Source organism: Periplaneta americana, chromosome 13, assembly GCF_040183065.1.
Source record: "Periplaneta americana isolate PAMFEO1 chromosome 13, P.americana_PAMFEO1_priV1, whole genome shotgun sequence".
NCBI classification, from domain to species: domain Eukaryota; kingdom Metazoa; phylum Arthropoda; class Insecta; order Blattodea; family Blattidae; genus Periplaneta; species Periplaneta americana.
The window spans coordinates 57,915,805-57,929,514 of NC_091129.1; the positions used below are offsets into that span (position 1 = coordinate 57,915,805).

General features: G+C 35.1%; 1 long non-coding RNA gene across 1 annotated transcript in view; it reads right to left on the minus strand.

Annotated features, from left to right (window-relative positions):
* LOC138711979 (uncharacterized) overlaps positions 1 to 13,710 on the minus strand; it is a 686,293-nt gene that overhangs the window by 259,200 nt on the left and 413,383 nt on the right. The window contains exon 2 of the long non-coding RNA XR_011335561.1: positions 11,013 to 11,033. This is a non-coding gene — a long non-coding RNA (uncharacterized lncRNA). The remainder of the gene's footprint in view (positions 1 to 11,012; positions 11,034 to 13,710) is intronic.

The following is a 13,710-nucleotide window of genomic DNA, read 5'->3' on the forward strand; positions in this document are numbered from 1 at the left end:
TCCTTGTTATTTGCATAATATGTTATCATAGGTCCAGATAATATATTTTGTTATATCTGAAGATGCCCTAAACGGCGAAAACGTTCATATATTGTTATTAAATAGCAAATAAACATTCGCAAGTTTATATGCCTTAAGATTGAAATTCATTAAATACTTATTAATAATAAGGACTTGGAGGTGATCACCTATGCTCGAAACCAGAATATTCATATGTTAAGCACTCCACCACATACGACTCACAAGCTTCAGCCTCTTGATCGTGTTTTCATGAAGCTATTTAAAGATGCATATTATGAAGCTTGTGGACTCTGGATGAGAAAGAATCCCGCTGCAAGGATAACAGAGTATGAAATAGCAAGTCTTGTAGGTGATGCTTTTGCAAGAGTTTCACGGGCTGAAATGCAGTAAAAGGATTTCAGTGGACAGGAATTCATCCCCTGAATCCCAATGTATTCACAGATTTCGATTACCTAACATCAATGATGACAGACATAGCAATGGATTCGAGCGTGGATCAAACTGAGAGCCCAACAGTTAGGCCTATGCTTCCACTCCCTGACATGTCTTCTGCACCTAAGGCAAGTTCACATCATGAGACTAGTCCTAATAGACCTACTCCTACTGATAGGTCTAATGATACCAATGTTATAAAGGAAACAATTCAGCAGCTCAGCCCAATTCCGGATGCCAGTAAGAAGCGAGAAGTTAGTCGACGCCGAAAATCTGAAAGGAGTGAGGTTTTGACATCCAGTCCTTACAAGACATATCTAGAAGAAAAAAATAATGAAAAGCTGAAGAGAGAAGTCAAGAGCCTAATGCGTGGGAAACGCCCCCTGTCAGGAAAATTCTTCCCAAAAAGCTCAAGAAAGACAACTAAGAAAAATGACAAAAAGGAGGAAACTACATGCATTTTTTGCGGGGAATCTCATGACGAAGATTGGATCCAATGTTCTTTATGCCAAATGTGGGCTCACGAAGCCTGTGCCAGCATTCCTGAGACATCTGACACGTATGAATGTGATTTTTGTCAAAAGTAATATGTGACCGGTACTGCCTGCCAATTTTCTGATTGTATCGATTTTATGGACATTTAATTTGTTTATGTTTTGTATTAATATTCATTTCTGAATCTTTTTTGTAATTACCATTGAGTTCAATAATGTATGTACTTACATTATATCAAAAGAGTGTGTCAAAAAGTTGAATGTGTTCTTATTTATAACCCAAAAACCTTAAGGGGTCGGTAATGCAAGACTTCCCCCTAAGTCTGTTGGAACTTGAAACATAACCTGTATTCATCAAGAAAATCTTGAATGCGTTGTAGCCTTATCAGCTCTAATATGTAATTAGATATGGCTGACATAATGAAAACGTAGAAGCATACTTGGTGAATGGTATACACGATCCAGTATTTGGTATATCACCTGAACACAACACACATCGTACGATAAAGAATTAACAATTTTTGAGAGCACACATTTTCATTATAAGTGTCAACTTATAAGAAGGATTACACTAAAATTCTAAAGCCAATCTGTATAAATTTACACTTATAAGATGCTTTAACTATCTTAGATTCAGTGTGTAATAAATATTTTACTCAAAACTATTTTTTTTTTTCAATTTTGGCCACGAAATCAGCACTTCTATCTCACTGTGCAATGTGACAAAATATTATTTTTTTGCATCAAATTTATTGCGGATTTAAAATATGTGAATTGAGGATATTGTGCCATTTTAAAAACAAGATTTCATCACACTCTGCCAACATAAACAATTTTCTCTAAAGCATCGGCATATCCCAATTTTTTTTTTCTTTTAGAAAAATCTGTATATAATATTTTATGGTAGGACTGAAATGATTGTTACAAGTAATATTCCATTATTTATTAGTTATTACACTATGTATGTAAACATAATATAGTCCATATAACTTTTTTTCTCCACCTTCCTGAAAGGCAGAATTACATAATCTTTTAATTTAATTCGTGTACATCTATTTAAAGCTAAAAATTCTTGTATGAGGAAGTTTTCGATCAGAGGCTTAATTCTGTGTGTAAAAATAATTTCTCTAGCAATTTTCCTTTCTAAACAAACCTTTCACGCTGTTTAATTCGTAACTTTATCCGTAAACATGAATAAATCGTTAGAATAGATTCATTTTACATTATATAGATTACTTCAATAAAATTCATTATGGTTCACTAATTCACTGATGTACTCTTAGATAGCAGATGTGAACAAAATGTTTGCATTACTCTAACAAAAATCACTACACGTTGACATATCAAAATGATCTTCGTGATATTATGGGTGCGAAGAACTTGAACTTCCATGATTTATAATATCACAATCCTTTTTCTTTATATTTAGTATTATGAAAGAGTGAAACATGCAATTAATTGTTAATTCATATTTGCAGAGAATGGTGTAAAGTTATCAATGCAAGTTTATTTAAAAAGCTAATGAGAAACTTTCAGTGGAAAGCAGTTCTGTGTGAACTGATGGTAAGTGCGTAGAGACAACAGATTGGAGTTTCGGATAACGTGCAAGGTGCCATTGTTGGAAGGAGGTGCAGACAAGTGTTTCCTGAGCTTTCCAATTAATTCACTGCCACGACCAACCCATCCAGCACTCACCTCATATGAGAGAATTTCACTTGAGCACCACCTTCAAGAGCTCCTCTTCGTCTTTAACAAGAATTGATTCTCAATCGGGGGTTCACTAGTCAGTTCCGGACAGCGGCAAAAGTAATTAAGTGCGTACAGTTAGCCAAACGATTAGTGCACATCGGACTGAGGTAGAATTAAGAATATACGTACCTATGTAGTTCATCACCTGTCAAGATTCTCTTTAGAAGACAAGTGTTACATCCTTATAAGTATATAGATCTCTATCAAATTTGTGTTGTATAAAGTAGCTGCAAAACAAATTCCCTCCGGGTATTTGTTGTTCGCTCCACTAATAAAATATTTTATTTATTTACTTATCTATATACATATTTATTTCAGATATATTATTACCACAGTCTAGTATATACAGTCACGAAGCTCAATACGTACTAAATATGCATCCATAGATAGTTGCTAACCACTAGGATCGCTAATATCGCCCCATTACAGACAATGCGAAATAGTACCGACACAGTCTATTGTTCCTAGCACCCTCACAACTCAAGCTTCGTGACTGTATATACTACACTGTATTATTGTTACAAACTGTTATATTTTGTTACTGAGTAAATTCCCAAATTAAAATAATTAGTAAATCCATTTCCACTTCGTGAACGAAATAGTTGAACGATAAACTTGAAAATATCAAAATAATGTCGTTCAAAAGTTGGATGGATGGGTTAGAATTGGGAGGTGGGAAAAATCTCGTGCGTTTAGGCCACACATGCAGGTCTACTGCATCATCTTTTAAAGTTCAGAGTTAATTTTGGCATTGGTGAATAACCGATTAGTTTTTCGTCAGACATAGTGCTTTTATGTGCCTCTCAGCTTTACTTTCGAAGGAAGTCATAGTACTCTAGTATGTGTATCGTCATTAGAAATGCATCGCCCTCAGTTGGGTTTGGAATCTGAAGCTCGAATCCAATGGCAAAGAGCACGATGACAACTAGTCCACAGAGGAAGACGGGTGCTTCCTACGGTGAAAGATGTGAAATCATATCATTGTTAGTAAGTAAGAAAGCAATAGAGGATTACTCAGAAAAGCTCCAACTTGGACTCTCTCAAGTGCTAGTGAAAGAAATAATCGCCACGATTCGAAAATTAGATACTTCTCAATCTTTTGTTCACTTGAAGGTGAAAGTATATTCAACCTTCTAAACCTTGTAATTTTCTGTATTTCATTAGCAAGTGAAAAAGTTTAAGCTATTTCAGTTTTTATGAATAAAATGAAAAAGCTATAAACATGTAGACTTTTAGGACTTTTAAGATTTTAGGCTTTCACATAGTGACTCTGTTTAGAAGAATAATTCTAAAGCTTTGGATTTGACATACCTCCAAACACATGGTGTAAAATCCATAAATTTCCTTCTGAATGCATCGAAAGGAGATTAAAAATAACGCTAGAAAGAAAACTTCGATGTTATTTTACATAGTAATGAGGCTCTTATAAAGTTATATGGCAGTAAAGCGTAGATAATTGGAGGGAAGAACACAAAATACTGGCAGCGAAGATGACTTTTATGGGATTTATTAAAGAATGTTCTCGATAATATGAAATCAGAAATAAGCACCGAACACAAGAAATCTGCTCCATCAAGGACAAGATCGACGACTACAGGGTGAACTGAAAACAACTTTTGAATATAGAGGAACATTTACGAATACCGAAGACGATGTGAACTATAGACCAAAGCACAGAAGAAACATAGCAGGCCAAAAATGTTACAAAGAAGGGTCGATACGATTCCAATGCATAATACTTGAAGAGACACTACCTTTAATAATTAATTAGTGATTTAATGTTAATACAAATAAGCTAGCAATAATAATTAATGAATGTATCCCTGAGACAGGAAGATGGGTTATAAACTAACAACATAATTATTCCATCAACCCACATCTCTATTTGATTCGTTACTATAAGTGGATCGTGCAATTTGTGATGAACAAAGATGACATTGTTTTTGTTCTCTCAGGGCATTCCAGTTTTCCTTCCTATCTTTCCAGCAATTCATTAACATCATGTCCATTCCCAGCTATATCTTATCAGTTTTCAGAGGTCTAGATTCGATGCTCGGCAGGTCCTGCAAGATTTTGGTAAATAAAGTTAATCTATTGAAGCTTCCTGCGAAAATGTTGGCTTCATCAGTCATTTTAATTCAGTTTCATCTTAATCATGTGTATTATATAGGCTACTTCCCTAAAAATCACATTACCGGTATCTTAGAAGTTTTTAAAAATAAATAACCTGTCTATAATTCTATCTATCAATGCTTCGTAAGTGTATCTGGTCTTGCACAACCAGTACAGAACACAGGTTTCTTATACAAAGATATGTTAGTTTGTTTTCAGTGCTGAGCACTTGACAATGAAGTCATTGACATTTCTCGACTAGTCACTGTTTAATTGATTCAACTTGTATGTTTCTACAATTACGTGAGCAGGTATCGTTATACACACTTTTTGTATCATAGCCCTTCAAAATTATTTTGGGGAGTGACTTCTGTTACAAAAGCGGAAAATGGAGTAATGGTAAGTCCGGACAGGGATTTTTTTCTTTTATTCATGACCAAAGATAACTTTTACTAGCAGTTAATCTCTTACATAATTATAGTTACAGGCATAGCACTTCAGCACACATAGGCTTTTTGTGCACACCTTATGGCATGAGTTGCGTGCTGATTGTGTTATCCGGCTTCATCATCCGCCTCATCACGCATTCCTTTCTAACCACAAATTTCGTGTACCATATGTCCGGTGTAATAGCTCAATGTAGTCTACCGTAACTCATAGACCAGAGCTGTCATATTCCCGTAAGTGTCAGATTCTGGAGGGCTCGGTTTTGTCTTTGCAGATCTATGAGTAGTCTAGAATCTACCACCTCTGCCATCTATCAATCTGTGGACAAGTAGCGACGAACACTTACTGCTATGATGATTGATTCTGCGCAAACACGCGTGGTGTCCTGTTTTTTTTTTTTTAAGAAGGCCAAATTGTAGCGAGTGCTTGTGGAATGACAAGAGAAAACAGGAGAACTCGAGAAAAATCCTCATAACCTTGTCTTTGTCCATCAGCAATGTAACAGCGTCTTTACAGGAAATTAAACTCGGATACACGGTTGTCACAAGAAAGCCCTCTTTCAACTGACCTATCAAGGAGCCCTGAAACTATTAGCAGGGATGGGCAGTATTTGAAATACATGTATTTGAAATACATTTGTATTTTGTAATTTGTAAAGATTTTCGAAAGTATTTTGTGTTTTGTATTCTAATACATAAAATTGATGTAGGCCTATTTTGTATTTCAAATACTTAAAATATTTTTTTTTTTCTTCTTATCCTTCAAGTTTTGGATTTGGATTTGAAGAATGATCTTTTGTCTTATTTCCTATCCATTTCAGATCTGCTAGTTTTCTTGCCACGACTGATTCCCTTAATGCCATAAAGAAATCTCCAACAACATCAAGGATCCTTCACCCAACACTTGCTAAATGTTCAGCATTATGGAATGCGTCTAGGAGACCCAAATCCTCAGAAATTACCCTATATCAGATGTCTTGAAATATTCATCAACGTTTCCTTGCCCAACTCGATGGATTTCTTTTTATGACTCAGTCTCTCAAATATTGCAATTCAAAACATGATATAAACAGGTGTAACAGAGAACTGCTCAGCTGGTTTCATACATATATTCTGTGTCCCCTTTTTATCATTTGGTGAGGCAGTGTCAGATAGCCATCTCATCTTCAATGGCAATGCACTCTAGAGAATTACCCAACAGTGAAACAAGCTTTTATAATACAAGTTTGTGTACCTCTGCACCTGTAGAAAGACTGTTCTGTTTTGCAGGATTTATTCATTCACAAGCAAGGGGATCCTTATCTGATAAACTTCTTGAGAAATTGTTCTTTTTAAGGGAGCAGTAATTATTCATATTTAGCATAATTTCATTGCTGACTGGGAAAAGGAAGAATGTTCAGTTACAGTGTTTATATAAAATTGAGGTAAAATACGTTTAATGTTAATATAATATTTTAGATTTTCAGTAATATTCTTATTTCTTTAGGCCTATATATTGTATCGAGTACTTCAAATACAGCCCTGCCCAGCCCTGACTATTAGTCGTCCAGAATCCTCATCACTGCTATCTGAAAATCACTGGGCGAATCACGAAAAACACCCACCAGGGGCCTGTTTCTCAACAATACTAGTTTAGTAATTCACCAGTTACTAGTTATTAGAGTATATTTCACCAGCTCCAGAGCCCCCGGTGTGGCTCAGTCGGTTAAGGGCTTGTCTGCCTGTCTGAAGTTGCGCTCGGGCGCGGGTTCGATCCCCGCTTGGGCTGATTACCTGGTTGGTTTTTTACAGAAGTTTTCTTCAACCGAAAGGTGAATGTCGGGTAATCTATGGCGAATCCTCGGCCTCATCTCGCCAAATACCATCTCGCTATCACCAATCTCCTTGACGCTAAATAATCTCGTAGTTGATACAGCGTCGTTAAATAACTAACCAGCTCTAGTACATTCTGTTTCTCAAACTATTTTACCAGTCTACTAACTTGTGACAGTTTTTCACTAGTCACATGATCTCTTTCACTAGTCAGCTGATTGAGTTCATTAGTTTATAGTCATTGGTAAGTATTGTTATTTGGGGTTAGAAGGCTGAGTTTTTTTATTTCTCTTTTCGACTGAAATATCATCAATTGAAAGCAAATTAACTATACACAATGTGATTAATGAATCAAAGGATATATTATTCGATGTTTTTTCAAGTATATTAACAAAAAGTAATAAAGTAAAAGAATGGACAAAATATTTTATAATGTGTGAGGCTTTGAAACTGATACCTTAGAACAAAGATTATGCATACGTTAGGGACACATACTGGCCCAACATTAAGAAAACAACTTTGGTAAGTGCTAATTCAGGGTCACAGTATCATAATATGAACATATAATGTAGCTAGTGGGCCTACTGCCGACATGAATGCCACTTATGACTTGATGAAAAATTCGCCAATTTTTTGTTTCAATTTTACATTTGATCATTCATAAATTAGTTTAATAATAATAATAATAATAATAATAATAATAATAATAATAATAATAATAATAATGTGTAAATAATCAGCTGAATAGTTACTAACTCGGCTTGCTACGTCGGAAAGAGACCTCAATTTCGGTTATTCCATGTTGGAATTTAAGGACAAAAGCTATGTTGGAACAAAATGTTTATCCAGATACGAAGCGTTCAGTTGCAAACGGACGGACAATAGGTGCTTAAGGATATCGTTTTCCTTGCCAGCATTACAATCTTCTGTGTGATACAGTTTGTGATTTTAAACAGTCAGCGTTACAACTTTCCTTCGACATTCAGAAAGAGCGTAAGATCTGACCAACTACTTGTGTCGAGAATGGAATATCAAATTAGAAGAGTTCGCTTGCACTCGAAATGAAACATCACGGGGTAAACCGAGTTATTTGCGCAGAGGCATGTTCACTGTGGAAATTTCATAAATGTAACTCTTGGTAATTTGTTATGATCATAGGTAGGGAGTTCGTTCCAAAACTGTACATTTCAGTTGAGTACAGCGAGGAGTATAGATGTCACCAGGTCCTCGTCCTGCTAACCTGCTTCCGCTCGCTACAGATGATACGCAGTTCACATAAATAACGCATAGTATCATTCTGTGGAACTATGTACAGTCGTGAATAGTGTGAAGAATATTGTTAATTTTATCCATATTTTAGGTTCTGAACAAAGTGAGATATTATGTTATTAATGTATTATTTATGTAATGTTAATATTATTCATGTTTCCAAAAAAATAAATTCATCTGTTATTAAATAATTATGCAAACAGGAGTGTGTAACAGGTTTATTTTTTCCCGAATTATTCTTCGTTAAATGTTGACGTCTCGTGCTGCTATGCATTCGGTTGCGCTACAGTCCAAGTACAACATCAGAATTACGATACGAACTTTCTAGCTGTCATTACAATAGTAATGAAAAATTTTCTTGAAAACATTTTGGGTTTAATATTATGTGCCACATACTAGATACACTATTAGATTCATAAAGTAGTTCACCTGATGATAGTAAGAAATACTATATCATATTTCAGATTTGCTCCAGTAACGTCTTTTGACTAGAACGAACATTTTCAGAGCACAAATATTGTTTTTATTTTTTTTCTGAACATAAAAGGACTATTTCTTCTGATAAAATGAAAATGTTCGTTGCTATTTGTTATAATGAGGCTAGAATCATAATTGTATACTTTGTAGGCCTATGTTATTTTTATATGTATCAGTAAATTATTTTAGTTTGGACGAAGTTTATAATTCAAATTATTGCTTTTTTATGTTATTCGTTTATTATCTTCTTGTTCTAAGGTCATGGACGATTGAAGCACAAGTTCAGTTGTACATGTTTGTCGTTCTGGCTCACTGACATTGAGAGCTGCGCTACTACTTTTCACATAGTCCAAGCTCACACAACGTAACAGTTATGGTACAAACTTCCTAGTACTGGTTATGACGCAGATATTTTTTCGTTACTTTCTGCATCTGCGATTAGGAAAATATGTGAGCTATGAAAAAATGATTGATCTGCGATAAGGAAAATGACAGTTCTTCGGAAAACATACATCAACACAGTCTCTTTTCACAACAAATTCCACTTGGTCTCCGCCCAAATTTCAGCACGAATTTTCGGTATAGAATATAATAATTGACCCAGATTTCTACTAACCATACATTCACTGCATGCATACATATACATACATGCATGCATACATATACAGTACATACATGCATGCATGCATACATATACAGTACATACATGCATGCATGCATGCATGCATGCATGCATGCATGCATGCATACATACATACATACATACATACATACATACATACATACATACATACATACATACATACATACATACATACATACATACATACAGAGATATATATTTAAAGAAAACTCAATCGTCTGGCCTTAATTAAGGATGACTACGAGCATCCGGAAATTAATAGAAATAATATAATGAATTAAAGATGAATATTGTTATAAAAATAAATTATAATAATTTATCATCGTTGATATAAATTATAAACTAAGATCTTAAAAGATATGCTTACAAGTAAACTTATAAATATTTTTTTAGTTAAAATGAGCATAATATGGCATATCCTTAATTAAGACCTTCTGAGTGGTATAAATGAAATTGTATAATCTGCAGGGAATCTTTGAGAATTTGGATGTTGACTCTGAATTTCAAAAGATGTATTGAGAATTGTTTTAAGAAAATAATTGTAAATTTTGGTACAGAACTCCGAACAACAAAAAGTAAACCTATCACAGACCAATTGAAGAGAGGATTGTTATACTTGGCACTAAGGTACGGAATACAAGACTTATAAATGGTGATGCATACATATCCGTGTACACGCATACATACACTTAGACACATACATACATACATATACATACATACATACATACATACATACATACATACATACATACATACATACATACATACATACATACATACATACATACATACATACATACATACATACATACATACATACATACATACCAAAAATATCTGATTTTTAACTTCGAATTGCATTTGTTTATTACCGTGTTTGTGTGTGTAAACATTTCTTAATCCACTGAAGTAAGTCCACGAGTGTTTTTTATGGATGGATATTTCTTACTCTAGCCGTTGATCATCAGATCTATGGGAAAATTACGTATAGTGACAGTATAGCTTCAGTATGTAGTTAATTTTACGGATAACGGTGAGTGGAAAAGGGTGGGATAATAGCATGGAAACAGAAATTCCTCGAGAAAACCTGTTCTCACATACTTTTTGTTCGTCATCAGTTCCACTCTTGTATCCATCGTGGAAATTCGAAGGTCTGGTAAGTCTGTGTTTATCATCACGTTCCGGACAGAGATAGACACTCCTTCCACTCTTTTCCTCCTACGCAGTTGACAATTGAAGCATCTCGATTCCATTTATAATGCAAAAACAAAAAGTAAAATCGTAATTGTTTTAGGATAATTGTTGTTAGTATTTTCTTCTATGCCTTAGTTACCGTATCTGGAGGCGCTGGGAAAATAAACAGTACATTCATTTCTCTTTGTTACGGTCTCTCTCCTCTTGCTAGCCTCGAGCCTCGTCCGTCTCGCAATTTCAGAGTTTGCATGTTCACGTCGGCATCGTCATTTCGTTCAACTGCCTGAGCGAGAAAGTTACCAACACACGAACAGAAAAAAGTGAATAGTAACTGATGGAATTAGCAGATCGAGTACTCACCAACTGGCTGTCTAGATTTCTCTGCAACAAATGAAAACCGATACAATTAGTTCATTGATAGCAATAAATACGATAGAAAAAATTGTTTCTCTTGTTTAAGCTTATAGAATGTACTGGTATGCAAAATAATATAAGAGAAGTGATCATTATGCACCATAACGTACTCCAATGACAATTTCCAGAAACGACATCTGCTTTTCGATCCCAACCAAGAACTGTAAAATTTGTAATTGGAATATAGTGTCTTAGAAAAATGTCCTAAGGATCTCTGTTTCATTCTTTTATTTTTTATAATTTGTCCCCAAAGAGATATTTCTCTGTAAAGACGCTGTTAAAAAAATATAGATACAAATGATAAACTATTGAGAAATTTAAGAACTATATTGTCGCCGCTGATCTACTGATACTCATTACCGCTGGTCTCTGGCGAACGAAATATGAAACAAAAAATAAAACACGAGGGCAGAAACAATAATCCTCTAAGCTCAATAATGGACAGGGACTCGGCCCAAAATTTAACACTACATTAACAGCAAATTAAAGTAAACACAAATGATGAAGACTAATGAACTCCTGAGATCTAGGTAACAGTAGCTGATCAAAAAAAAAAATTGTATCCACAGTTCAATGACAGAATTCAATTTAGAACTAAAAAATAAACTTTAAATATTATATTACAATACTGAGTGACATCACAGTCTAGTATATACAGTCACGAAGCTTGAGTTTATGAGGGTACTAGAAACAATAAACTGTGCAGGTACTATTTCGCATTGTCTGTGATGCGGCGATAGTAGCGATCCTAGTGGTTAGAAACTATCTATGGATACATATTTACTACGTATTGAGCTTCGTGACTGTATATACTAGACTGTGGTGACAATATGTGAATTTACTTATAATGCAACATCCAAAATTTCGCTGAAATAGAAAATATTACGACAGCCGACCGCCGACATCGAACTCCGTTATTTTCAGAGCAAAATGTCTCAAAATGTTACACTAATCTCGGGTGACAGTGGCTCGCGAGCCATAGCGTGTGCTCTCTCCCGTGTCGTGTGACACTTCCTGCATGGAGAGTCTAGTTTTTACAAACGAGTGGCTGTACCGGAAGCTGGGAGAGCACCTAACTGTATCGTCACTTCCGCCGCTGCCGGATTGTTCACCTGAGTCTGTCTCAGTAGCAGTGTGGGATCTGTCAGATCGCATCACTCATCGGACTCGAACCGGCGATTCGATGACTTCTTCAAATCTGAAAACTACGCCGTGAGACATATGCACGCCATGCCTTCAACTTGGAGACCTCGACTGGAGATAACTATACGACGGCTTGTGCAGCAGACGAAATGTCTTCAGATACTACAATTTTAATAACTTCAGTTCGCAGTGACTGTTTAAGTTCCTCATATTGTCACCGATATTTTGGCTTTGTGTTTGTGTTTGTGTTCATGTGATAGACAACGCATGTCTGGAGTTGCGTGCAATATTTTTTATCGGAATTTCACAAATTAAAGCTACTGAAAAAATTTCTGTTTACGTGAATCACTCGTTTGTGTTGAATAAAACATTGAGAGTATCGTCCTACGTTGAAGCGATAGCACACTTCGGTGTAACAGTTTCCTCAATAGTTAATTAAAATAGCTGTGATTAATGTTATACAGATATTACGCTTTATTACAGTATTTTGACAGTAGAATACAAATACATTTTTGTGTTCAGTGTTCATATTTAACACACACTACCACAAACTATTAAAAATATTTACTCGTATAATGGAGGCTTTATCAACATTTTCCAGGGACATCGAACACTTTGCGACAATATTTATATAAGAAGAAACGCTACTGTGATCTGTGGAATTTCCACAAAAACGAATCACCGAAGTGCATGCTTGTTAAGTGTTTGCATACTTTATTACAGAATTCTAAATATTATGAAAACACAATTTCGTGCAGTGTTCAAGTTCTGACACACTTTGTTACAACAGTAGAAATATGGCAATAGTGCAATAATGTGTATAGTTAGCAAAATACAGCACGCCTTGCGGCAATATATGAGCACTAAGAACGCTATGGAATTCAGAAGACTTCGTATAAAAGCGGTATTTGAAAATAAGTGAATAATACTACAGCATTCGTGCACTACATCATAGTGTTTGCGATACTAAAAATACAGTAATGTCTGGTGTTCAAGTGATATTACATTTCGTTACAACATTCAGAAGAGAACAATGATACTTCGTGTTAATAGACTGAAAACTCTCTTCAAAGAAATTACAAATCTTCATCGAGACGACGTGATTTGCGTCTGCTGCTTCTTGCTGGTTTATGATGTGAGTTCAAACCTTCCCTTTTCTTCTCTCATTCAATGTTGAACCATTTCTCTAATTTAAACTTATTTTTTGTTGTTTTCATTCCATTTTTAACCATTTCTCTAATTTAAACTTCTTGTTTAAGCCCTTCATTAGTCACACCTTATCCTGAAACAATTTGTAGTAGTGCCATTAACTCATTTGATATCCATATCGTACTTCAGTCATAAGGATGGCCTTTGAAGTCTTTTGTTCGTAGTTTCAATTACGATGTGTCAGGATGTAATTCTACAAATATAAACGACAATCATATTCTTTCACGTACAAACTCACCCAATCAGTAGAACCACGTGGGTAATCTAGAACAACTACTCTCACTCCTTCACA